General features: G+C 42.2%; 1 long non-coding RNA gene across 1 annotated transcript; it reads right to left on the bottom strand.

Annotated features, from left to right (window-relative positions):
• Nucleotides 1-5486: 5486 nt before the first annotated feature.
• LOC142865869 (uncharacterized) lies at nt 5487-6719 on the bottom strand. Its single transcript, XR_012915956.1, has 2 exons — nt 6632-6719; nt 5487-5856 (listed from the first exon to the last, which is right to left on the bottom strand). It is a non-coding gene; the product is annotated as an uncharacterized LOC142865869 (long non-coding RNA).
• Nucleotides 6720-26894: the final 20175 nt, after the last annotated feature.

Genomic DNA, 26894 nt, shown 5'->3' with positions numbered 1-26894 from the left:
TAATGAGTGAGATGTGCACCATCTAGGGGATGGTCATGATGGAGACTCAGACTTTTGGGGGGAGGGGGGGAAATGGGCATTTATTGAAACCTTAAAATGTGTACCCCCATAATATGCCGAAATAAAAAAAAAAAGAAAAACAGGATAGCACTATGTAATACAAAAAAAAAAAATCTTCTGCACAGCCAAAGAAATAGTCATGAAAGTAAACAGACAACCTACAGAATGGGAGAAAATTTTTGCATCCTATGCATCTGATAAGGGGCTGATAACTAAAATATACTTAAAACTCATGAAAATCAGCAAGAAAAAAAATCAAGTAACCCTATAAAAAGTGGGCAAAGGACTTGAACAGAAACTTTTCTAAAGAATAAAAAAGAATGGCCAACAACCATATGACAAAATGCTCAACATCTCTAATCATCAGGGAATTACAAATCAAAACCACAATGAGATATCACTTAACTCTAGTGAGAATGGCCTTTATCAAAAAGTCTCCAAACAATAAATGCTGTCATGGATGCAGAGAGGGAGGAACACGTCTACACTGCTGGTGGGACTGCAAACTAGTTCAACCTCTGTGGAAAGCAATATGGAGATACCTTAAAGCGATACAAGTAGATCTACCATTTGATCCAGCAATCCCATTACTGGGCATCTACCCAAAACATCCAATGACACTCTACAAAAATGACATCTGCACCTGAATGTTTATAGCAGCACAATTCATAATCGCAAGGCTGTGGAAACAGCCCAAGTGCCCATCAATCCAAGAATGGATTAATAAAACGTGGTATATGTATACCATGGAGTACTATTCAGCTCTAAGAAACAATGGTGATATAGCACATCTTATATTTTCCTGGTTAGAGCTGGAACCCATACTACTAAGTGAAGTATCCCAAGAATGGAATAACAAGCACCACATATACTCACCAACAAACTGGTATTAACTGAGTAGCACCTAAGTGGTCACATAGGTACTACAGTAATTGGGTATTGGGCAGGTGGGAGGGGGCGGGTATATACATATATAATGAGTGAGATGTGCACTATCTGGGAGATGGTCATGCTGGAGATTCAGACTTGTCGGGGGAGGGGGGGAAATGGGCATTTATTGAAACCTTAAAATCTGTACCCCCATAATATGCCAAAATAAAAAAAAATAAAAATAAATAAAAATAATAAAAATAAAATTAAATAACACTCATTAAATGTCTGGGTTATTTCCTATTAACAAAAAATTAGGTTATAAAAAATGGTTTTGAAAAGTTATAGAAATTATTCTTGTCTATAAAATACTAATATGTGACAGACAATTAAAGAGTCCCTGCTTCGTAGGTTTTCACTCAAATTTGGGCTATAAGGAATAAGAATTCTGGTCAATAGATGTCATTCTATACATAAAATGCATCAAAGAATGTTTTTTTAATCGAAAAAATTATAAGAGACACATAAAAAGGGAAGAGTTTAACCCTTCCCTTACATGATTATGGGTTAAATTCCACAGTTTAGGAAACGATTTGTTTTAGCTCTTTGTAGTTAATTAGGCCTAGTTAAGTTCACTTTCATGGTTAGGCTCAGGGGCCTGAGTCTTGTCCCTATGTTGTCTCAGACTCACTACCTAGAAAACTACAGATACACATCCAATATGGAATGCAATTTCCAGAAGGTTTACAAAATGTCCACACCCATCTGCAGGCCCTCTAGAACTGTGCTGTCCAATATGACAGCCAATAGTACCATGTGACCATGTAAGTCAAAATTAACTAGACTTAGAAATTCATCTCCTAACCACATCGTATCTGATCTTAACCTCAGAACTGCAATACATTAGATTTTTTTAAGTTGTCCAAATTTTCTTACTGGTTGTCAGAAACAATATTTTTCAGCATTATGTAAAAACACTCCGTAACCCAGCTTTTATGGTTTAGTACAGAAAAAAAGAGATATTTAGAACTGGAAGACGAAAGTTGGCTAATACGGTTAATGGTGGATTTTGAGTGTGAAAACAATTCTGCAGAAGTTGTAAACTGCCTCCACCTGTGGGCAATCCCACAGATATTAGCTCATCCCCAGCCAATGCGACAGGCCATGCATCTGAGAACGAAGAGGCAAATGGCAAGCAGATGTCTGTAGGGGAAATAGTGAGAGCAAGAGTGATGACAGAACTAGTATCAAGATGATATAAAATTCCTTGCATTGTAGATACACCAAACAACCAAAAAAAAAAGAAAAAATTGAACCATGTCCTAGATGGACTTGGAAGTCACTGAAAGGCAAATACCATACGATCTCACTTACATGTGAAATCTAAAGAGATTGACCTCCTGAAAGCAGAGAATAGAATATTGGTTGCCAGGGGCTGGCGAGAGGAGAGTGTTAGGAAGATGGAGATCAAGGGATACAAAAATTCAGTTAGGAGGAAAAAGTTCAAGAGATCGATTGTTCAGCATGTTGACTACAGTTAATAACAACCTACTGTACTCTTGAAAATTGCTAGGGGAGTAGATTTGAAGTATTTTCACCACAAAAAACACAAGTATGTGAGGTAATACAATGTTAATTAGCTTGAATGAGCCATTTCACACCGTCTGTGTGTTTCAAAATATCATGTTGTACATGATAAAAATATACATATTTATTGGTCAATTAACAAATTGATTCATCAAAACATCAAGCTATTTCTCACTGTGTCTTATAGTCTATACCCACCTCTCCCTCTTCCTGACTCTGTGAACAAACCCACAAGGGGGGCGGGGTTCAATGTTGCCTGCTGCACACAAAGCCAGTTCCTGAGACAGGGAGAATTGTTAAGGAGGAAAGGATTCATTTCAGTGGATGTGTCAACTGGGAGGGGCAGGTGATGAATGGCCTCAAATCTACCTTTCTGACCCCAACAGGGTCAGGGGGGGTTTCTGCAGTTGAAATGAATAATGCATGAGGGGTACAAACATCATTGTATGTTTGGGGTGGAGTGCAGGGCATGCAAGCACAAGAGAAATCATGCTAGTACATACATCCCATGATCAGAAAATGGTGGATAAGTCCCTGCTAGGGAGAGGATTTTAGTATTACAATAAGCTAGGGGTTAACATGGGTCGTTCTTTCAGCCTTTCGCACAGGCTCAGTGGGTCTCTGGGCTTGGTATGTGGTGGAGTATTCTTAGGTTGTCTTCTCCGACAAACAGGTGGTGTGAGGCTTCCTAGGACGTTTTGCTTCTCCTGGGAAAGAAAGGCAAAAACCAATGCATCAGTGTAACAGAAAGTTACAAGTCTGTGTGTTTTGAAACACACAGACGGTGTGAAATGGCTCATTCAAGCTAATTAACACTGTATTACCTCACATACTTGTGTTTTTTTGTGGTGAAAATACTTCAAGTCTACTCCCCTAGCAATTTTCAAGAGTACAGTAGGTTGTTATTAACTGTAGTCAACATGCTGAACAATCGATCTCTTGAACTTTTTCCTCCTGTCTAACTGAATTTTTGTATCCCTTGATCTCCATCTTCCTAACACTCTCCTCTCGCCAGCCCCTGGCAACCAATATTCTATTCTCTGCTTTCAGGAGGTCAGCAAATCTTACTGAGAGTTCTTTGTCTGTTTTCTGCCCATTTTGAGACTGTAGATGCTAACCTACCTGGGCTCAGATAAATCTCACTGTCAAGGTCACTTAGAGCTGCCAGGCCGAGCCATAATGTGGACATTGAACTCATTTCAAATATGAGGGAACTAAAAATATTATTGAAAAACATTTTGTTGCTTATGGATCCAGTTACAACTCCTTTATTTCGGTCAGTTGCTGAGTGCACCCTTCAAGTCTCAGCTTTCTTCACAATATGTGTGTGTGCGTGTGTGTGTGTGTGTGTGTGTGTGTGTGTATCTTGAAAACTTTTTATTTTCCAGGAGGCTATGGCGGTATAATTCTTTGGTGGCTTGCTGCTCTATACTCTCCTCAGCCATTCCATCTACTGCTGGCCTGAAATTCCATGTGTGGCCTTGATGGCTCTGAGACTCACAGGGCCTCAGAGGCCTGGCCATGAACTCCCATGCTGTCACCAGACATGTGCCCTGCCCATGGGGAAAGTCTCCCCACCCAGCTAGTTCCCACAGGGCTGCAACAGCTGCACGATCCCTGGTCCTCAAGCAAAGAGGCTTCAGGCCTCTGCCTGCACCAACCCACCCAAGCACACCAGTCACATCCCAGCATGGGAACAAGGGAGCAGGAACTTCACCCTCTGGTCAGTAAAAAGCCTCCCTCCCACAGCCCTTGCTGCTTCCCTTTGCTCCTGAGCACAGCCCCCTGTGGCCTTGCATGTCCTGCCCTGCCCTCTTCCCCAGACCGCCACTCACTCCATGTGAGTAATGAGCTGCCGCCCATCCCATCTGCCCGCTGCTGGGTGATACCTGCTCAGCCCTCTTATGTCATTTGGGGTGGGGGATCCCTCCTTCACCAATGGGGTGAATGGCAGGTGATGAGAACATGCTGTGACTCCCACTTTGTCCTTTGTGCAGGGATGCTGAGGTCAATACTTCCAGCACTATTCAGTCCAGGGTCACTGGCTTTGAGTGAGGTTAACAGAAGTCGCTTGTGGTTCAGGAGACTAGGAAGGAAGGGCACTGGGTCCCTTCAACTCATCTACCTGGAGAAGCATTTCTGGAATTCTGCAAACCAGAGGCACTATTTTAATACCTCCTTAAGCCCATCCATGCACTCTTTATGTGTCAAGCATGAATTCATCACGGATGGCTTCTTAAATTTTTCAGAACAGTGGCCATATGTTGAAGATCTGATTTATATTCCTCCTTATTACTTGTGCTACAGGAGCCACATTTCTTGGAATTATGAACAACTTCTCCAACACCATGCTTTTCTCAAAACATCAGTTTTGGCCAAGAACTCTTTATGGCAACCAAGGTTTGAATATGAGCTCGGGTCTGTGTAACCTCCAAGCCTTAACTTCACCCAGGAACATCTGCCCTCACACAGTGCTTGGGTGGCCTGTTGGAAACTCAGTTGTAGCACGATGTGGAGACTGAAGCATGCAAGGTTGGAGGGCTGTCCTACAGGATATAGCTCAAGTTCTGGACCCCCACACCATGAGGACAGAAAGTACCTAAAAAGGAAGGAGCCCCGTACCTGACATCTTCAATGTTAAAAGATATCCTAAACCTCAACCCAGCTCAGGGTCGGTTCTTAAACTAGGACTTTTCACTAGGATGAACGGTCAGCTTTTAGAGGAAACACAATGCATGACTCTCCATCATGGGAAGGGAGAAGAGCCTTTGGTTCTCGGAAGGCCAAGTACAACATAACTATCACTTTTAGGCGTTTTTCAGATTAATGGTGGAGGAGATGTGATGTGCTGCATGATCTCACCATCGCCCCAGTCTGAGAGCCCCTGCACGGAATGGTGGGATGAGCAGAGTACCTGCCAGAGTAACCCAAGAAGGCCATGTCACAAACACACAGCAGACAGAAAGGAGTGCAATTACACATTCTATTTTAATGGCTGAAATATGGGAGGAGGGGTTTGTTCTAATTTAATTTATTATCAAAATCCTGGGCAGGAATAAGCATCAAAGTCTCAGGACCCCTTAGTAAATGCCAACTCCACCCTGGTGTCGCTTATGAGAGCATCCACACCCACTGTGCCAGGTCCACGTCATGTCTGGGCCTCCCCAGTTGTCGACTGATGAGAAAGTACAGCACGTTTTTGGAGACCTGGCTGCGTGTGGAGGATTTGCCTGACTTCTTGATGCTCAGAGCAGGTTCCTTGGGAGTGACTTTAGAAGGTTCTTGCTCCATGACTGGTCGACTCCACACAACCTCAGGAAGACAGCACAACCAAAAATCCTGAAAAACATGATGATGAAATCCAGATGATAAGTGGACACAGGGGTGTAATCTTCACTGCCTATGCCACCCTTTGACTCACACACACACACACACACACACACACACACACACACAGACACACACACACACACACGTTTGCTACCAGCAGTAAGTCATACACATGGGTCTGGGTCTATAATCTTGATTCTGCTTCACTGGCACAATACCTGTTTCAATTGCTGAATGTGTAGATACTCGCTAAATTTATTGACCGATTGACTAACTAACAAACTGAGTGATGGACCCCTCACACTGTTCGGTAACTGCCTGTTCCCTGGGCCGTATTCCCATTTATTAGAAGTTTGGTACAGGCAGGACCTCGTGTGCCTTGCTCCCTGCGTCTGCCTACAACTGAGTTAGGGGAGACCATGACAAGCATTTCAAGAAGGAAGGGATCTGACATCAGGAACTGGGGTCTGACTAATCTGTTTAAGGTCTGAAGGTGCAATGGTCAAAGCCATGGGCGCCATGGAGACATCAGGACAGTGCAGGAAGCTGTGCCAAGGCCAGATCTGTCCTGAGTTCGCAGAACTGCAGGCTGACACAGGAAGAGGGAATCAGTATCAGGTCAAGGCCCCCTCCCCCTGCATGCCTATGCTGTTACCCACCTCTCTGAAGAGCATCTCTGTATTAGTTGGAACAATTGACAGTCACATATCCCCCAATTATCTAAAAGGGCGGGAGTTTATCAGGTAGATTAGTTAGGTAATGGCAGAAAAACATGCTATATTACCTTGGTATGTCAGGATATTGTACCTCTCAGAGCGCTCAGGTCTCTACCAGAGAGAAATCTGGACCAGAGGGTGAGCAGTGAGAAGAATAACTCCTCTCCTCACCTTGCTCTCTTGCCCCGAGTCCCAGGGCCTGATTGGTTAGCAGCCAGAGGAGTCATGGTGACAACGGTGACTCACAATTGCCCTTGGAACCTTGGGATCACACACAGTCACTTGCCAGTTGCAAATACTGGTCATATCACCTTGGTTACTTGCGGTTCAGGCCTGAAGACGGTGAGTGGGCGTTGCTGGGAGGAGCAACAGCTGTTACCCACCCATGGGCACCAACCCCACAGCCACTTCTGGGAAGAACACTCAGGTATCTTGGCCTCAGAGCTTCTCCCTGACTTGTGCCAAACCCCTTCATTAACATTTCCCCTGTGTGAGGAGCTCACAGTACCCACCCCATCCCAACAGGTGCCTTGGCCAATGCTCAGCAATTTTAGCCTCAAGTTCCAATCAGGAGCTTAGTCCCAGCTAGAATTTTCTACTGACTTCTTAATCTCTGCATGGAGCCTTAGTCATGACTCTGCAATTAATACTTTTATAATCTGTGATTCATGTAAATGGGGTGTTCATTTGCAGAGATTTGGGGTGTGAGTAGTCATGCTACGGTCCCAGTCTCTGAGCTATACAACTAAGTTGTTAACATTCAAGGTGGCCCACGTCGGCATTGTGTAGGGGTAGGACATGAAGTTTTCCAGGCTGTCAGACATGTAATGGTGGGGACACGGCTCTGTATTCTTTATAGTGCTGTTCTCCTGAGGAACTGACAGGGTCATTATATGAGGAGATGTGGCTTCCCCACACTGGCTGCCTCACTCAGTCTCGCGTGACACCAGTCAGAATTGAGGCACGGCTGCCCGTAACGGGGGCCGAGGTCTCACTCTGCCTTTCTGCAGTGACAGGGGAGGGTCAGTCATCCAGGTTTCCTCCTACCCCACATGGAGCCGGGTTAAGACACTGAGGCCATGTCCAGTGTCCTAAACAAATTGGGGGGGTGGGTGAGGAACATATCGGTGTATTTTATTGACAAAAGAGTGTGGAAAATTGTCTTTCTTTTCAGGGATTGCCTTCCTGGAAACCCAAGCTGATCACATAGGAAATAGGTCAGGAAAGGTTGGTTGAAATAAGTTAAATGTATAAAAATTGTATATCCTTCTACTGACCAGGTTACATAATACAAATAAATGTCCCATTCACATTGGTCACCAATATTCTGAAACACCTAAAAATATATGAATTCAAATATAAGGAAGTGCACAATCACCTTTATATTACCTTCTAGTTTCGAAACTGAAATCATACTAAAAGTACTAATTCTTTGTGGAACAGAAGATCAGTTTTTGAAATGGTATCCATTTTCCTCTAAATAAATCAATAAATTTAGTGCTATTTCAGTATAAATCAGAACACAATTTTGAGTGTGTGTGGAACTGGAAGGCCAGAGAGAATTATATTGAGGATCCCCTGTGACAGCTTACCTGAGAGGGGGAGCTTGCCACAGAGGACACCAAAACTCACCGCACAGGACCAGCCACTGACACAGGAATAGATCACCATGTCAGGGGACCAGGAGACACTCTAGGAATATACTCCCTTATGTGTGGGAACCAAAGATATGGTGACGCTGACATTCGAATCAGATATTGCTCACAGCAGACTCTCATGACTGCGTGTGAGTGTGTACGTGTGTGACTGTGAGTGTTTGGTCGGTACAAGTGTGGAGGGGCTTCTTGGGCTGCTTGGTGTTGCTCGGTCAGGTGATGCTGACTCCATCGAGTCTCACAGGCTGTCTCTGCTGTTCTGTCTTTCTGAAGGCACCCGGGAGTCACGCAGTCATGCCGAGAGGACACTCTAAGTCCGGTCCCCGCACATCCACGGCGAGCATCAGGAGGAAAGCAGATGAGTACTTCAAGCCCCACCTGGCCAATCAAACGGTGCTGGGCATGCTGCTCGGTAGGCAGCTGGGGAGGCACAGCCACGAAGCTGACCTGATGGACTGGCTGTGGACGCTGACGCAGGCAGCACCACGGTGGAGCTGGCCTTTGCCCAAACACCATGCAGTTTGCCCACATCTGTCCCCTGTGGATTATGAGAAATCCAGGAAAATGGTGTGGATCAACAAATCCTTCCCCTGACGGCACCATTAAAATGCACGCTCTGTTTCACTTCTTTCTGTTAGCTGTGGTGTTTTTCTTGTGGCTTCTTTAGCTCTGTCCCATCTCCATGCTACCCAAAGGCCAGAAGCGCATGAACTCTGGCTGCCCACCCTTGAGAGGGTGTTCCCTAACCCTGCAGAGCCTGGGGGTGTTGGGGTCACGGGGCCTGTTTACAGAAGTTGGAAGGTCTGCTGAGTGTGCAAGTGGAAGTGCCCGACACCCCCAAAGCACAGGGGGATGAGGCTTCAAGGAGGCCACTGGCAGGTCTTGGTGCCTCCTTAAGTCTGGGGTTGGCACAAGAAAGGAGTGGGAATCACAAACAAATTTAAAATGGGAGTGGCAGGGAGCTCGAGGCGTTCTCTCAGGAGATCTGCATGGAGGCCAAATGTCAGGGAATGCAGGGGCTCGAGGCCCAGTGATGAGTTCCACAAACAGTGGTGGCAGCCCCAGGCGAGGAAGTAAAAGTCAGGACTAAACAGCTGCTAACCTCCATCCAGGTAGGGAGCCATTTCCTCACCCTGACCCTGTGTCCCTCCCCATGTTCAGCAGACATGGGGGACAAGAGGTTTCACAAGGGGAGGGGCCAGGTGCTATCTGAGTGCTCATGAAAGGGTCTTACCTCACCTCACTGCCCTTTCCTGTCTCCCTTTCCAATCCTGAGCTGAAGGATGTGAGATGCTTTGACACTGTAGATTACACTGGGGATTACTATTTTGGACAGGACAGAGAAATTACTGAACACTGACCAGGTGGAATACCATGGTCACCAAAGGTATTTTATTATCTGATCATAATCAAAAATTGTAGTGCTGACCCTGGGTTGATAATGGGGAGAAGAGAAGAAAGAACCCAGCAGAATGGACGTGGCTTGGGCATTGAGAGGGATTACGGGACAAAATTATTTGGTGTTGACCTCTGCTTGTTCTACACAACAGTCATTGAGACGTGGAATGATAAATCCCAAATTCAGAATATTGCTTACTTGTCTTTCTTGTCTCTCGCTTGGGGGACGGGGTTGTGAATAAAGGGACGTGGTACCTTCCTGCCTCACCCGTGGGTATCAGGATCCCTCTAGCTGACACAGTAAAAAGGTCAAAACTGGATGCCCTTCTTCCAACCTTTGCCTAGAGCTGTGCTGTTCAATATGGTGGACACTGGTCACATGTGGCCATTTAAATGTATGGATAACTTAATTGAAAAACAATTACTAACATTATGCTGGATTAAAATTTAGTTTCTCTGTCTCATCATCTACATTGCAAGTGTCCAGTGCCTACATAAAGTTACTGGCTATCATACTGAAGAATATTACAATGATCACTTGACCAGTCTGAATTTCTGGCTGTCCCACTCCCAGTGAGTGATTCTATGCATAGATGCAAGCATCTGAGGACTTCATGATGTCTTCTGGTGCGATCAAGCCCAAACGTGTATATGTTGAAATTCATATCAGGTTATAATAAATTGCTCTTAATTTCTTTTCTTTCACATCTATCCTAGACTCCACGTGACTCAAGGCTGACAAACTTTTTCTATAAAGAGCCAGAGAGTAAATATTTTAGATTTTGTGGACCACATTCCATCTGCTTCCTGTTCTTATTCTTCTGTTTTTTTAAATGATACTTGGACAAAGCAAAAATCATGAGGTATAATAAAATAGACCATGGCCATATTAGGGCGGCAGGCAATAGAACAATATATTGTTCCTATTGTTTGTTGCCCAAAGGTAGATTATGTTATCTTTGAATTTCATTTAAGAATGGTACTAGGGACATTATACACTATTTGTTGTAGAAGGTCAATTGCATCTGATAGGGGTAGAGGCAACTGGCCCATGCACTGTTTCCAGCAGAGTAGAAAAATGAAAGTGACTGTAAGGAAATCCTAGGGCTGGGGAACCACACAGCAACAAAATCTCTAGTCTAGTCCTAGCTTCCTTGGATACATCCTTTGGGTCAGTTACAAAGATCCCGAACTCTTTTCTCAGCTGTTGCTCTGGTATCTCAAGTTTTCTTTGTTTGTCTTCTATTGGTGACACAAGTCCTACTTTATTGTCTGTCAATGTTCCCTCACCCAGGTCTCTATCTCCATGGGCAGGATGGTTAGGAATGGCTCCAATACCAGCAACTCCAGGATTTGTTCCCTAAAGCGCACCTTTGGCTTCAGCCATTGACAGTAAAGCTCCCAGAGTTTGTTGAAAATCTCATGTGGTCTGGTGCTTCTCTATACTCGAACTGCCTAAGGCGCTGATGGAAGACTTCACAACCAGTATCATATCTGGAAACACAGAGGACTGATTTATTCAAGGAGTCCTGGATTGCACAACCTAGATCCTCAGTGATCAACCCCTTCTAGCAGTTTACAGTTTATCTGGGGCCTGAAGTCTCAGGTTCTAATTTGTTTCACTGTAATCATCGGGCAAGAGGGAGTCACCTATAACCGAGGACAGGAAAACATGAGAAAGGAGATCATCAGTGGTGGCAAGAGTAAATGCTTACCACCCTTAACTGACTTACTTATACCAAAGTCTCGAAGAAGCAGTTCATAATCTGTTTTACTGTTAGAGAATCTAATGAAAGGTATGTTGTTACCTACCATGAGTTCTTAGCCTCTGGATGCAATGGAAATTGACAAAAGGCCAAGCAAGTTTTCCCAGACAAGGCTTTATTGGGGCTTACGCTGGAGCACAAGGCAGTCAGCATAGGGGAAAAAATTCCTGCCTGGTTCCCTGAAGGGAGTCAAGGGACAGTTTTAAATAGGCTTGGGTGGCAAAATGGTGATGTGTATGTGTGTAGAGGTGGAGATTTTCTTGCTCTATGTAGTTCTGCTGCATGCTTTTTCATGCCTATGCCTCATTAGCAAGTTGAATCTCTACCACTGAGCATGATTTTTAGCATTAAAAATGAGATTACAATCAGGAAATGTCAAGGTAATGTCCACATGGGGATCTATTTTGGCTTGAGGCAGTTAGATCTGGATAGGTCTGGTTTCTTTGCAGCCAGGTGCCTCACCAGCTTCTGTGGGTTTCTTGTTTTAGTGGTCTTGAAAAACATTACTCACAGATAGTTTATTTGGCCCTTCCTTACATAGGTATGGGCTGAATTCCAGAAGTTAGGAAAATATTTGTTTTAGCATTTCGCAGTTAATCAGGCGGTGCTATGTTGACTTCCATGTTGAGGGATGAGGGGTCCGAGTCCTGTCCCTGTGCTGTCTCATTCCCCCCTGAGAGATTTTAGGCTCCTTATTCTTAAGGAGAAGGGCCAAAGGTCTCATCTTCCAGAGCTGCTTCCTACTGAATAGGCTTGTCATCTGTATCCTCTGGGAGGTGGAAAAAATCTCTCTCTGATTGAGCTAATGATTTATAGCGACTCAGGATTTTAACACATGGTATAGGTTGGATTCCCTGTGTCACCATCAGTTTGACATAGAACTGTTGGAGCCTGGAAGTCACAAACTATAGTAAGAGATTAAAAATCAGGGATCAAAAACTAATAATAATAGGATGACTACTACTGCCCTCAGTAATGGTAGGAAATAAGTAACTGAAGGCAGGTAACTTTTTTTTTTTTCGGCATATTATGGGGGTACAGATTTTAAGGTTTCAATAAAAGCCCATTTCCCCCCCTCCCCCCACAAGTCTGAGTCTCCAGCATGACCATCCCTCAGATGGTGCGCATATCACTCGTTATATATGTATATACCCGCCCCCCCTCCCCAATACCCTATTACTGTGGTACCTATGTGTCCACTTAGGTGCTACTCAGTTAATACCAGTTTGCTGGAGAATATATCTGGTGCTTGTTTTTCCATTCTTGGGATACTTCACTTAGGAGTATGGGTTCCAGCTCTAACCAGGAAAATATAAGATGTGCTATATCACCATTGTTTCTTAGAGCTGAATAGTACTCCATGGTATACATATACCACATTTTATTAATCCATTCTTGGATTGATGGGCACTTGGGCTGTTTCCACAGCCTTGCGATTATGAATTGTGCTGCTATAAACATTCGAGTGCAGGTGTCTTTTTTGTAGAGTGTCATTGGATCTTTTGGGTAGATGCCCAGCAATAAGATTGCTGGATCAAATGGTAGATTCACTTGTATCGCTTTAAGGTATCTCCATATTGCTTTCCACAGAGGTTGAACTAGTTTGCAGTCCCACCAGCAGTGTAGGAGTGTTCCTCTCTCTCCACATCCACGCCAGCATTTATTGTTTGGAGATTTTTTGATAAAGGCCATTCTCACTGGAGTTAAGTGATATCCCATTGTAGTTTTGATTTGCATTTCCCTGATGATTAGAGATGTTGAGCATTTTGTCATATGTTTGTTGGCCATTCTTCTGTGTTCTTTAGAAAAGTTTCTGTTCAAGTCCTTTGCCCACTTTTTAATAGGGTTATTTGTTTTTTTCTTGCTGATTTTCGTGAGTTCTAAGTATATTCTAGTTATCAGCCCTTTATCGGATACATAGGATGCAAAAATTTTCTCCCATTCTGTAGGTTGTCTGTTTACTTTCATGACTGTTTCTTTGGCTGTGCAGAAGCTTTGTAGTTTCATCATGTCCCATTTATTTATTTTTGTTGCTGCTTTGATTCGAAGGCAGGTAACTTTTAAAAAATCTGTCCATTGGTGTTTACATATATGTAGCAGAAAGCATTTTTCAAAGCACAAACCCTCCCGTTTGGTCAATAAATAATCTAGGCTATTTGGTTATTTAGTGTAAATTTGGCTAAGGAATCTAAGGATTTTTGGAGAAGTTGGAAATCATGTCCAGTTCACCTGGCTAGTATTGTAAGGAAGCAGTAAGGTTGTGGACAGTTGTGGTATTATAGATAATTCCCCTGCCAGCCTGAGGAGCAAGCCAAGGAGAGCAACCACCCCTGCTACTATTAATCCCATTCCTCTTTTTGTATGGTGATGGCTTAAAGGCTGGATTTCATTCAAAAAGACTTGAATAGTGTTCTTTTCAGGTTTTACATATCTTAGTGTCCAGACCCCCTTAACTTTGGTACAGTCAAGACATTGTAAGTCTGTCCGATCCTTTTTTGTTTGTTTGTTTGAAGGTTTCTGGGAACCATCATTTTGAGGGGTAAGCAACTTAGTCTATCATCAGGTTAGGGATTAGAGTAAGTGGCCCCTGTGTGGACAAAACAGTTAACAGGCTTCCCTCCTATGTCTTATATTAGCCAGGGCTTTTGGGGGGAAACCTGAATCGGGTACTGGGGCTGCATCCTGAGTGGTGTAATACCATTATCTGTAGTTTTAGAGTTGCACCTTAATCTTTGCTTGGCATGGCCTTAGATTCTGTTTATAATTTGGTATCTTATTATCACAAAGAGTCTGTTCTATCAGTCATATGATCTCTGTAACATTAATGTTAAACTCCAAAAGCAAGGGGGTTATAATGAGGCATGTCTGACCTCTCTTCTCTTTATGGGCTAGGGACTCTGTTTTAAGTTTTTCTGGGGATTCCTTGGTCAAGATGAGGTCTCTTCAGTCATCAGTGGGTAGATGTGTAAACCTTAGGATTTTATTTTAGTGCACAATTCCACCGTTTTCACCAAGATTTGCCAGAGCTAGCACTGATGGCCAAACATTTATTTTGTCCCATCATTGCTGGAGTGAAGTAGCAACCTGCCCTGGATCCACCCAGGCGCTCAGTGGGACTCCTGTGGCCAAGAGCCTGAGAGCCAAAAAGCTTATAGCCAATTTAACATTCTAGGCCAGATGGGAATGGAGGTGAATAGATATTCATCAACTCTTTAACATATTTTAGACAACAGAAGAGCAAAACCAAAATGTCAAAGGCAAGGTTACAAAATTAACTTAGCTATAAGCCTAGACAAATTTTAATTCTGGTTGCAGACTTATAGCAATGTTATTATACAAATCATAAGCATTTTGATAAAACTTTTTGAGTCTAAGCATTTAGAGATAAATCATGCCTACTTCTGATAATGACAGGAAAAGGACGCTTACAGGTAGCTAAACGTTCAAATTATCTGTAACAAGCTTTTATTTATTTAAATAAAAGAGAAATTATTCAGTGAGTCTCAATGTCTCTGTCCCTTGCCCCACAAAAGCACTTTATTTTGATTGTTGTCTCTTCCTGAGTGTGAAAACAAAGTTTTGGTTCCCTTGAGTTTGGTGGTAGACTCCTAGGAGTCAAGGCCCTGTAAGTTAAAAGCCCTGGGTTTAGTTAATAATATTTGATATCGCTTTGATTTCATGTTGAGGATGTCTCTCAAAAATCTCAAAAGGCTCAAAACACCTGATCAAACAGAATTACAGGGCATTGTAAGATAATAGCAATTCACTTAGCCAAGTGTGATAATCAGAAGACTTGAAAGGCAATACAGAAAGTTACACAGATGCAAAAGCCTTAAATTTTTAACTCTCAGGGATTTTTACACAGTAATCAAAAACCTGATAAGGACAACAGAGGAATTATCTTGATAAAACATAAAATCTTTGTTTCTTAGCCAGTTACCAAAAGGTAAAGAAAAATCTTCTGTACTGTGATTGATTTTTTTTCTTATGGGAAACCCATTTAGACGACATCTTGGAAATCAAACTTGACAAAAAGGGCTCTTGACTTAATGAGACACAGAAAGAGTGTTCAGGACTGTGAGTATACACTATGTTAAAGAGGGATGTGAATATGAAAAATTAGTAAGTAGAGGAGCCAATGACTCTTGGTATCAGCATGAAAAGTGTTCTGACCATGTTGAACCATTCAGACATACCAAGAAAAGTCGAGTATAGAAGTAAGATATACTGGAGGAAAACATTGCTTTTCTAAGCCTTTAAGATAAAACATTTTAGTGTCAGGCCATAACAACAGACTTAGAACCAGAGAGGAAAATGTTACAGGAGCTAATGAAAAAGGTTGAATGATAGAGTTATTATCTCAGGCCTTCTCAAGGGGAGAAAAAGCTGAAAGCAACAAGACACAGCAAAAGTTGAACATCTACGATATAAAACCAGGAAGTTTCAAAGAAGCAGATTATAGAGTTACAATGAAAATGTTTGCAATTTGATTAAGAGCAAATCAATACTTTAAGAACATTTTGTTGTTTTAAGCAAAAAGTGTTTTCATTGTAGCCAACTTTATCACATACAAAATTCCTTCATAAATTTCTTTTCACAAACCTGATCACAACTTATTCAAATCATCTATGTAAAAAATTTGGAGTTTCTGCTTTGTCTTAAATTTTCCCTTTCCTAAATAATCAGTCATTTTATTTTAGGACAAAACTGTGCTGTACAAGATTCCTTTTCATACAAAATTATTCTCTTTTCTTTCTAACCGTCCTTATTACAAATACATCTTCATATTTATAACTTTCTTTACATCTTTCTCCTGTTTACTATTAATAGTTACTGTGCCCATCAATTCATGAGTGGATTAATAAATTGTGGTATATGTATACCATGGAGTACTACTCAGCTTCAGGAAACAATGGTGATATAGCACATTCCTGGATAGAGCTGGAACGGATTCCACTAAGTGAAGCATCTCAAGAATGGAAAAACGGGCACCACATGTACTCACCAGCAAATTGGTATTAACAGATCAACACCTAAGTGGATATATAGTAATAACATTTATTGGCTGTTGGGCAGGTGGGAGGGGGGAGGAGGGGATGGGTATTCGAGGAGGGAGGAGGGGCATGTGCACTATACATAACCTTAACAGTTGTACCCCCATAATTCGCTAAAATAAAAAAAATCCAAAAAAATATAGTTACTTTTTATCTTTTTTATGAATAACATTTAAATAACCTTTCAATTAGACAAAATTATCCTGTTTCTCAATAAGAACCCATTTTATGTGTCTCTTATAATTTTTTCGATTAAAAAAACATTCTTTGATGCATTTTATGTATAGAATGACATCTATTGACCAGAATTCTTATTCCTTATAGCCCAAATTTGAGTGAAAACCTATGAAGCAGGGACTCTTTAATTGTCTGTCACATATTAGTATTTTATAGACAAGAATAATTTCTATAATTTTTAAAAACATTTCTTTATAACCTAATTTTTTGTTAATTGGAAATAACCCAGACATTTAATGAGTGTTATTTAATTTTATTTTTATTATTTTTATTTATTTTTATTTCAGCATATTATGGGGGTACAGATTTTAAGGTTTCAATAAATGCCCATTTCCCCCCCTCCCCCCACAAGTCTGAATCTCCAGCATGACCATCTCCCAGATGGTGCACATCTCACTCATTATATATGTATATACCCGCCCCCCTCCCCCCTGCCCAATACCCTATTACTGCAGTACCTATGTGACCACTTAGGTTCTGTTCAGTTAATACCAATTTGCTGGTGAGTATATGTGGTGCTTGTTTTTCCATTCTTGGGAAACTTCACTTAATAGTATGAGTTCCAGCTCTAACCAGGAAAATATAAGATGTGCTATATCACCATTGTTTCTTAGAGCTGAATAGTACTCCATGGTATACATATACCACATTTTATTAATTCATTCTTGGATTGATGGGCACTTGGGCTGTTTCCACAGCCTTGCAATTATGAATTGTGCTGCTAGAAACATTCGAGTGCAGGTGTCCTTTTTGTAGAGTGTCATTGGATCTTTTGGGTAGATGCCCAGCAATGGGATTGCTGGATCAAATGGTAGATTCACTTGTATCGCTTTCAGGTATCTCCATATTGCTTTCCACAGAGGTTGAACTAATTTGCAGTCCCACCAGCAGTGTAGGAGTGTTCCTCTCTCTCCGCAACCACGCCAACATTTATTGTTTGGAGATTTTTTGATAAAGGCCATTCTCACTGGGGTTAACTGATATCTCATTGTGGTTTTGATTTGCATTTCCCTGATGATTAGAGATGTTGAGCATTTTTTCTTATGTTTGTTGGCCATTCTTCTGTCTTCTTTAGAAAAATTTCTGTTCAAGTCCTTTGCTCACATTTTAATGGGGTTATTTGATTTTTTCTTCCTGATTTTCGTGAGTTCTAAGTATATTCTAGTTATCAGTCCCTTATCGGATGCATAGGATGCAAAAATTTTCTCCCATTCTGTAGGTTGTCTGTTTACTTTCATGACTATTTCTTTGGCTGTGGAGAAGCTTTTTAGTTTGATCATGTCCCATTTATTTATTTTTGTTGCTGCTGTGATTGCCTTTGGGACTTCTTCATAAACTCGTTGCCTAGGCCGATGTATAGGAGAGTGTTTCCAAATTTTTCCTCTAGAAGTCTAATAGTTTCATACCTTAGGTTTAAGTCTGTTATCCAGCGTGAGTTGATTTTTGTGAGAGGTGAAAGGTGTGGGTCCTGTTTTAGCCTTCTACAGGTGGCTATCCAGTTTTCCCAGCACCATTTATTGAAAAGGGATTCTTTTCCCCAGCGTATATTTTTGTCTGCTTTGTCAAAGATTATATGGCTATCTGAGGATGGTTTTATATCAGGATTCTCACATCTGTTCCACTGGTCAATATTCCTATTTTTGTGCCAATACCATATTGATTTAATTACTACAGCTTTGTAGTATAGTTTGATATCTGGCATATTAATGCCTCCCATTTTGTTTTTGTTGCCTAGAATTGCTCTTGATATTCGGGGTCTTCTTTGGTTCCATACGAAGCGTAAAATTATTTTTTCTATATCTGTGAAGAATGCTGATGGGATTTTAATGGGTATTGCATTGAATCTGTAGATCAGTTTGGGTACTATAGACCTTTTGATGATATTGAGTCTGCCGATCCACGAGCATGGTATGGATTTCCATCTGTTTACATCCTCTGCTATTTCCTTCCTCAGTGTTTCATATTCTCCCTGTAGAGGTCTTTTACATACTTGGTTAAGTATATTCCTAGGTACTTTAATTTCTTTGTTGCTATTGTGAAGGGAATTGAGTCTTCGATTTGGTTCTCAATTAGATTGTTGTTGGCATATATGAATGCCTCTGATTTCTGTGTATTGATTTTATATCCTGAGACTTTACTAAATTCATTGATCAGTTCCAGGAGTTTCTTGGTTGAATCTTTGGGGTTTTCTAGATACAATATCATATCATCAGCAAACAGTGAAAGTTTGATCTCTTCTGCCCCTATTTGGATACCTTTGATTCCATTTTCCTGTCTGATTGCTGTAGCCAAGACTTCCAGCACTATGTTGAACAGAAGTGGAGATAGTGGGCAGCCTTGTCTGGTTCCAGTTCTAAGTGGGAATGATTTCAATTTTTCCCCATTCAGTATGATGTTGGCTATGGGTCTGTCATATATGGCTTGTATCATTTTTAGGTATGTCCCTTCTATGCCTATTTTCTTAAGTGTTCGTATCATGAAAGAGTGTTGAATTTTGTCAAAAGCTTTTTCTGCATCTATTGAAAGAATCATGTGGTCTTTGTTTTTGCTTCTGTTTATGTGGTGAATTGCATTTATAGATTTACATATGTTGAACCATCCCTGCATCCCTGGGATGAAGCCCACTTGGTCGTGGTGGATTATTTTTTTGATAAGTGTCTGGATTCGGTTAGCTACGATTTTGTTCAAAATTTTTCCATATATATTCATTAGGGGTATTGGTCTGTAGTTTTCTTTTTTTGTTGCATCCTTTCCTGGTTTTGGTATCAGAGTAATATTCGCTTCATAAAAGGTGTCGGGGAGGTTTCTATTCTTCTCGATGTTGTGGAATAGTTTCTGCAAGATAGGTACTAGTTCTTCTTTGTAAGTGTGGTAAAATTCGAGTGTGAGGCCATCTGGACCGGGACTTTTCTTTTTAGGGAGATTTTTAATTGCTGTTTCTATTTCAGCTGTTGAGATTGGTCTGTTCAGGGAATCTATTTCTTCCTGCTTGAGCCTAGGGAGGCTGCGTGTTTCTAGAAATTTGTCCATTTCCTCCACATTTTCCAGTTTGTGTGCATAAAGATTTTTGTAGTATTCACAAATTGTATCTTGTATCTCTTTGGGATCAGTTGTGATATCTCCTTTTTTGTTCCTGATGGAGCTTATTAGAGATTTCTCTTTTCTGCTTTTCGTTAGCTTAGCCAATGGTGTGTCAATTTTGTTTATTTTTTCAAAGAACCAACTTTTTGTTTTAATAATCTCCTGAATAGCTTCCCTGTTTTCAATTTCGTTTACTTCTGATTTGATCTTGTTGATTTCACTTCTTCTGCTGGGTTTGGGGTTGGTCTCTTGTTCTTTTTCCAGCTCTTTGAGTCGTTTCATTAGATTGTCTATTTGTGATGTTTTTGTCTTTTGGTTATAGGCATTTATGGAGATAAAATTTCCTCTAAGAACTGCTTTAGCTGTGTCCCAGAGGAGTTGATAACTTGTCTCTCCATTGTCGTTTTCTTCATAGAGTTTTTTTATTTCAGCCTTGATTTCTTCATTTACGAAGTAATCATTTAGTAAGAGGTTGTTTAATTTCCACGTTTTTGTGTAGAAATGTGAGTTTCTGTTAGGGTTGATTTCTACTTTTATTCCACTGTGATATGAGAAGGTACATGGTATGATTTCTATTTTTTTAAATTTCTTGAGATTTTCTTTGTGTCCTAGGATATGGTCAATCTTAGAGGATGTCCCGTGAGCTGATGAGAAGAACGTATATTCAGTGGATTTTGGGTAGAATGTTCTGTAGATGTCAGTCAGACCCAATTGTTCTAGAGTTTTGTTTAAGTCCATTATTTCTTTATTAATTTTCTGTTTGGAGGATCTGTCTCGTGCCGTCAGTGGGGTGTTGAAATCTCCAGTGATTATGGAGCTGCTATTAATCCATTTGCTTAGCTCCAGTAAGGTTTGCTTTATGAATCTGGGTGCACCTAAGTTGGGTGCATAAATATTTAAAATTGTTATATCTTCGTGATGAACTGTGCCTTTCACCATTATCTAATGACCCTCTTTGTCTTTCACTACTTTTGTTAGTTTAAAAACTAAATCGTCTGAAATTAGAGCTGCCACACCAGCCTTCTTTTGGCTTCTATTTGCTTGGAATATTGATCTCCACCCTTTTATTTTTAGTCTATGTGCATCCTTGCAGGTTAGATGTGTTTCCTGAAGACAGCATATACTTGGCCTGTATTTTCTTATCCATTCAGCCAGCCTATGTCTCTTGAGTGGAGACTTTAAGCCATTCACATTTATTGAGAGAACTGATAGGTAAGGTAGATTACTGTTCATTCTGTTGGGTTGGATGTTGTTGCTATGAGTTCTGTCTTGAGCCACTGTAATATCTGGCCTCTAATATCTTGGGTTTTGGTTGTTTTTATATTCATGGGTTATTATTATGATGTTCCGTACGTAACGCTGTTTTAAGTACTTCTTGTAGGGCTTGTCTTGTCTTGGTGAATTCTCTGAGCCTTTGCTTGTCTGAGAATGTTTTTATTTCTCCTTCATATACGAAGCTCAGTTTTGCAGGGAATAATATTCTAGGATGGGCATTGTTTTGTTTCAAAAGAGTGAGAATGGGGCCCCAGTCTCTCCTTGCTTGTAAGGTCTCATTAAAGAAGTCTGATGTTATTCGAATTGGCTTTCCCTTGTATGTTACTTGCTTCTTTTGTCTTACAGCTCTTAGAAGGGCCTCTTTGGTTGATACTTGGTCAATCTGATGACTGCATGTCGTGACATCTTCCTGTTTGCATTGAATCTCCCAGGTGTCCTCTGAGCTTCTTGAACTTGTATATCAAGATTTTGAGCAAGGCCTGGGAAATTTTCCTCTATTATATCTTCAAACAGCTTGTCCAACCTTTGAGTGTTGTCTTCTTCCCCTTCTTGTAAGCCTATAACCCTCACATTAGGTTTCTTCACATAATCCCACAGCTCTTGTATGCTTTGCTCTTTTCTCTTGTTTCTCTGCTCTATCTCTGTGACTGATTTATTTAATTGGAGGGTGTTATCTTCAAGCTCTGAGGTTCGTTCTTCTGTTTCATCTACCCTGTTCTTGAGACTTTCCACTGTATTTTGTAGTTCCTTGAATTGATTCTTCATTTCCAAGAGTTCGATTACACTTCTCTTCATTGTGTCTATTTCTTTTCCCTTATCCTGGAGGCTTTTTGTGGTTTCTTTATGTTGGTTATTGAGTTGTTGTTTCAGCTCGGTGAGTGTTCTTATGATCCACATACGAAATTCTCTTCTGTCATATTGGTTTCCTGATTTTGGTTGGTGTCCGTTTCTAGGGGGCTGGTGCTCCTCTTTGGGGGTGTGTTTTCCGTTTGGTTCTCATATTTCCAGAGTTCTCTCGCTGATTTCTTCCCATGTCGATCAGTTGTTGTTTCTTTCCTTAAGTTACTGTTTGGGTATTCACACACCTTGTTTAGTTTCTGAGGCGTTGGGTGGTGTCTGTGGGTGAAATAGGACCACTCCCTGTATATTGAGTCAGTGGGTGCCGTGAAAAGGCTGTGCAGGATGCCGTCCCTGTCAGTAGGTGGCGTTTGCTTGGAGAAACAGGCTATGCTGTGGATTTTGTGTAAGCCTGCCCTCAGGCCATTAGCAGGGGTCAAAGTTCTATTCTCAGCTTCCAGGGCAAGCTGTCAGGGCGGGACTGGAATGGTCCCGCTCAGCCAGAAAGTCTGGGTGTGGGGGCGGGCCTGTCTGAGACCGGCAGTCTAGAGCGGGCCTCGCTTCTTTCCACCCTCCCCAAGTCTGCAGCTACTCCTGGGTCTCTGCTAGCAGGCCAGACCACAAGCCACTAGGCCTCCCGGGACTGTGATGTCGGCGGGGAGGTTCCCTGCACAGGAACGCCACCTGGGTTGGGCGCACATCCTCCTACTGGTAGGAGGGTTGCCCTCTAGGACGCTGATCCGCCCCTGGAGGCAAACACACCTCCATAGGCTGTTCACGTATAACCTTTCTGTGCCCTGGGCAATGCTAGCCCTCGGTGCAAGGGATCTAGTCTGCAGGTCCGACCTCTGGGTCCCAGAGTTCAAACTGTGTCCCCACTAGGGAGAGGATTTACGGTCCCAATTCACCCACAGGGAGCCCAAGCTGGGTCTATGTCTCTCAGCCTCTGAGTCGGCACCTTTCTCCTGGGAACTCAGTGCCAGCAGCACCTGGGAGGGCGGGCGGGTAGGGAGCTCACAGTCTGAGTTCCCCTGAGTCAGCTGTACGGTCCCAAGAGGGAAGGTCCCATTCCCTGGAGGTGCCTCCGGCTGGTGGCTGTATTGTCTCTCTGGGCAGCCGCGGGTAGGGTCGGCGGAGGGGAGGAGGAGGCAATATGGCGCCTGCCGCGCGGCTCGGGTCTGTGCACACGGAGGTGCCCGGAGGAAGTTGGGAACCTGGTGCTACGTCTGCTACAGGCTCACCGCTGGCTGGCGGCGGCGGTCTCTGGGCTGGTGTCCGCAGGTCTCTCCACCGGCTGGGGAGCCCACCAGCAGTCCCAAATGCAGGGGAGGGGAAACAGCAAATCCACCTACCCTTGCCGCTGGTCTCCGGGCTGCTCCGGTGGTCTCAGCCTCCAGTTCTCCTCCGCAGCCTCCTCCCGTGGAGTCTCCCGGGGTCTCAGGTACCCCTCCTTCCGGCCCTTGTCTGCTGTATGCTCGTCTTCTTGCTTCTTTCCTCTAATTTCGGCTAGAATCTGTCTTTTCTGCAGAGAGACTCTGTTTGGCGGTGTTATTCGTCCGCCATCTTGCCAGGAAGGAAGCTAATTTTTTTTTATTTTTTGAGACAGAGTCTCACTTTGTTGCCCAGGCTAGAGTGAGTGCCGTGGCGTCAGCCTAGCTCACAGCAACCTCAAACTCCTGGACTCAATCAATCCTTCTGCCTCAGCCTCCCGAGTAGCTGAGACTACAGGCCTGTGCCACCATGCCCGGCTAATTTTTTCTATATATATTTAGTTAGCCAATTAATTTCTTTTTATTTATAGTAGAGATGGGGTCTCGCTCTTGCTCAGGTTGGTTTTGAACTCGTGACCTCGAGCAATCCACCCGCCTCAGCCTCCCAGAGTGCTAGGATTACAAGCATGAGCCACTGCGCCGGCCCAAGAATTTTTTTTTTTTGAAACAGAGTCTCGCTTTGTTGCCCAGGCTAGAGTGAGTGCCGTGGCCTCAGCCTAGCTCACAGCAACCTCAAACTCCTGGGCCCAAGCAATCCTTCTGCCTCAGCCTCCCGAGTAGCTGGGACTACAGGCATGCACCACCATGCCCAGCTCACTCATTATATATATATATATATATATATATATATATATATATATATATAGTTGGCCAATTAATTTCTTTCCATTTATAGTATAGACAGGGTCTCGCTCGTGCTCAGGCTGGTTTCGAACTACTGACCTCCAGCAATCCGCCCTCCTCTGCCTTCCAGAGTGCTAGGATTACAGGTGTGAGCCACCACGACTGACCCGACCAATAATTTTTTTAAACTCAGTTTATTTATTAAAGATATACTACATTCATGAGAATCTGAAATGTATTTAGACTTGTTTACTTAATTTGTGAGCATCCCTTTGTAAGTCCATTTGGTACCATGTAGATACAGCACATAATACATATAGGTACATACACCTAATCACATTTAAACAAATATATATACAATACGCACAAAGATCTAATAGCTTTTACCTCTGAATTCTAGTCATGAGATAACAATGTAAACTTACCAGTTTGCAAAAAATGGTTGAATCCAAGTTGTTTCTCACAAAATTGGAACTTGTTCACATAGTTAAACTTTGGTTTTCCCAATAGGCAATATAATGAAAGCTATGGATCAAAGTTTTGGATAAAGCAGGTTCCATGGTATTTTGAGTTTTAAAAAAGGCTTTTTATCATTTTTTCTTTCTTTTTAAATGAATTTTCAATGTTACATTGTAGCTAGATATGGCCACTCTCAGCATTAATAACTTTGAATTAGTGATACCATAGATAGGTGAATTTTACCTCAACATGAGTAACTTAGCAATTGTAGATCAAAGTAGACAGAAAATAAAATGGAGAGCCTAACAGACTCTACACTTAAACTCTATAGTGGCAGATTGACCATTTGAACTCTAAATTTTTCTTTATGTACAAAAAGAGAAAATGGATGAGGCCAAGATTGGACTCACCTCTGTTGATCCTTTCTTCACAAAAACAACATAGAGAATCAACAGGACTATAAGCTTGGACAGACAAGCAATAAAAATTGGTCACAGGCCTCTCTTCCTTACAAAGTGTGACAAAGGAAAGTAAAGTAATAAGGGGTTTTTAAAAAGTCACAGAATCAAGAGCCAGGGTGCCAGAAAGAGTTCCTCTACCAGAGGCCAGGAGAGAGGTGTAACCCTTCCCACCGCCTGCCAGGTTGATCAATCTCAGGGGGTCAGTCATTTCAATCTGTCCCACACGGATGGCTATTAAAGTGATTGAAACCAGAAAAACCAGGAGTTGGCTGTGTCAATGCATCCCTCATGGATGTCTTTTAAGGCAACTCAAATAAGAAAAATGAGGAGTGGGCCATTTTAATCCATCCCTCACTGATGTTTATTAAGGCAACTCAAAGAGGAAAAACTAAGAGAAAGTGAGGAAAAGAAAAGGGGCACCAGAAGGAAGGGAAGGGGAGGGGAGGGGAGGGGAGGGGAGGGGAGGGGAGAGGAGGGCAGGGGAGAGGAAGGGAGGCGAGGGAGGGGAGGGAAACACTCTCTGGGAGGAGGTGAGGAGCCCCAGGAGATCAGAGGAAGACTTACCAGTCATGGTGATGCTGAATTAAAGGTTCAGGTGGCTGATTATCAGGCACCAGCGGACCCAATCTGGAGGTCCAGCTGACCCTCCAGCCATAAGGGGAAGGGAAATGTTCCCCTAATCCCGTGGTTCCTTCTGGGATGCCACAAAATATGTTACCAATCATGGGTTCTTAGGCTATCTATGCAATGGAAATTGACAAGAGGCCAAGCAAGTTTTCCCAGACAAGGCTTTATTGGGACTTATGCTCTAGCACAAGGCAATCAGCATAGGAGGAAGAATTTCTGGATGGCTTTGTGATTGGGGTTCAGGGACAGTTTAAAGGGGGTTAGGTGGGAAAGGGGTGATGTATGCGCACGTAGAGGTGGACTTTTTTTGTGCTGTTTAGTTATATTACATGCTTCTTCATGCATTGTATGTCTCATTATCATGTTAAACCTCTAATATGAGCATGATTTTGGCATTAAAATGAAATTACAAAGTTAAGATAATGTCAGTATGGGTGTCTATTCTGACTTGAGGCAGCTAGGTCTGGATAGGTCTGGTTTCTTTATAGAGGGGTAACTTATCAGCTTGTGTCAGTGTCTTGCTTTACTGGTCTTGAAAATCATGACCCACGGGACAGAGAGTTTAACGCTGCCCTTACATGATTATGGGTTAAATTCCACAGTTTAGGAAACGATTTGTTTTAGCTCTTTGTAGTTAATTAGACCTAGTTAAGTTCACTTTCATGGTTAGGCTCAGGGGCCTGAGACTTGTCCCTATGTTGTCTCAGACTCACTACCTAGAAAAATACAGATACACATCCAATATGGAATGCAATTTCCAGAAGGTTTACAAAATGTCCACACCCATCTGCAGGCCCTCTAGAACTGTGCTGTCCAATATGACAGCCAATAGTACCATGTGACCATGTAAGTCAAAATTAACTAGACTTAGAAATTCATCTCCTAACCACATCGTATCTGATCTTAACCTCAGAACTGCAATACATTAGATTTTTTTAAGTTGTCCAAATTTTCTTACTGGTTGTCAGAAATAATATTTTTCAGCATTATGTAAAAACACTCCGTAACCCAGCTTTTATGGTTTAGTACAGAAAAAAAGAGATATTTAGAACTGGAAGACGAAAGTTGGCTAATACGGTTAATGGTGGATTTTGAGTGTGAAAACAATTCTGCAGAAGTTGTAAACTGCCTCCACCTGTGGGCAATCCCACAGATATTAGCTCATCCCCAGCCAATGCGACAGGCCATGCATCTGAGAACGAAGAGGCAAATGGCAAGCAGATGTCTGTAGGGGAAATAGTGAGAGCAAGAGTGATGACAGAACTAGTATCAAGATGATATAAAATTCCTTGCATTGTAGATACACCAAACAACCAAAAAAAAAAAAATTGAACCATGTCCTAGATGGACTTGGAAGTCACTGAAAG

This window comes from Microcebus murinus, chromosome X (genome assembly GCF_040939455.1).
Source record: "Microcebus murinus isolate Inina chromosome X, M.murinus_Inina_mat1.0, whole genome shotgun sequence".
NCBI lineage: Eukaryota > Metazoa > Chordata > Mammalia > Primates > Cheirogaleidae > Microcebus > Microcebus murinus.
The sequence above is the reverse complement of the archived record's forward strand: the minus strand, read 5'-3'. Positions and strand labels throughout refer to the sequence as shown.